We start from the raw sequence: 1,179 nt of genomic DNA, 5'->3' as shown, positions 1-1,179 counted from the left end.
ATTCCTGCAGTTCCCCAGGCTCAGCTCCCAGACTTCCTCTGAAATAATGTCAGCTGCTTTACATAGTTGCTATTCATGTTTGTATTTATGTATGAAAATTTATTTAACCTACGGGGTGGAGTTTGCTTCTTGTCCACTGATTAGTGCCACCTTCAAGCATGCAAACTTGATCTCTTTGCAGCTTCCAAAATAGAAACATTGCTCTAACAGTAATTAGATCAGAGTTTAAAAGAATCAGGTCCTCATTAAAGCTTTTTCTCAAAGACTTTACAAGCTTAGAGCTTGAAGCTAATCTTCAGTGTCAGCTGAAAGGGAAGCCAGGGGCATTGGAAGAAGGGAACAACAACCATAACTTGCATTGGTTGCTGTTGGTGAAAAGAAACAAGGGTTTAGTGCTGCAAACAGTTAAATCCATTAGATCCTTGAGCAACAACCACAGCCTTGGAACTCTCTTAAGTATCCCTGCCTTCAACAAGACTTCAGTGTATTGTAAAGCAAAAGCTCAACTGCAGAGTGCCCTGACTTTACCACCCTCCCTCTCTCCCCAAGCAGCTGTCACTGCAGGCATCCACATTGAGCATGTTGAATATCTTTGGAGGAAAAATCCATAATGATGGTGCCCAGCCAGCCAGATTTCCCATGGCCTGGCTTAATTCAGTCTTCCAGAAGCTTCATGCTCTCTTTGTTTCTCTCTGTTTCTCTCTGTCTGTCTTGGTCGCTTCTTCCCTTCTTCCAGCCACACTTCTGCCCCTTCTTCCATGCCCTGCTTCTAAATAGCACAAATGAGTCACACAATATCCTGGTGAGTTTGCAAGGGTTTAAGCATCTATGTTTTATAGATAGAAAGATGAGGGACAGAAATATTAGGTACCTGGCCTGTTCAGCACAAAGAAGTGTGTGGCAAGGCACAGACCCAAACTACAGAACCATCTTTCCTGTCTCTGTCCATTAATTCACACACGACCCTTGCACAATATGTTTCTTCTTTCCTTTTCTGCCTTGCAATCAACTTGCTTTCCTTGGTTCCTGTCTAAACATTTCCTTCTTAATGTTATTTTTTCCTTCTTGGTCTTTTGCTACAGCCTTTGTTCCCATAGGTCTTTACTGATATCCCAGAACATCCCTTCAGCAGAGTTCAGTAGATTTTATTTGTGTCAAAGTTTGCACACCCCAGGAATG

This window comes from Chaetura pelagica, unplaced genomic scaffold (genome assembly GCF_000747805.2).
Source record: "Chaetura pelagica isolate M959 unplaced genomic scaffold, ChaPel_1.0 scaffold105, whole genome shotgun sequence".
In the NCBI taxonomy this organism is placed as follows: domain Eukaryota; kingdom Metazoa; phylum Chordata; class Aves; order Apodiformes; family Apodidae; genus Chaetura; species Chaetura pelagica.
This window is presented reverse-complemented; position numbering follows the sequence as displayed.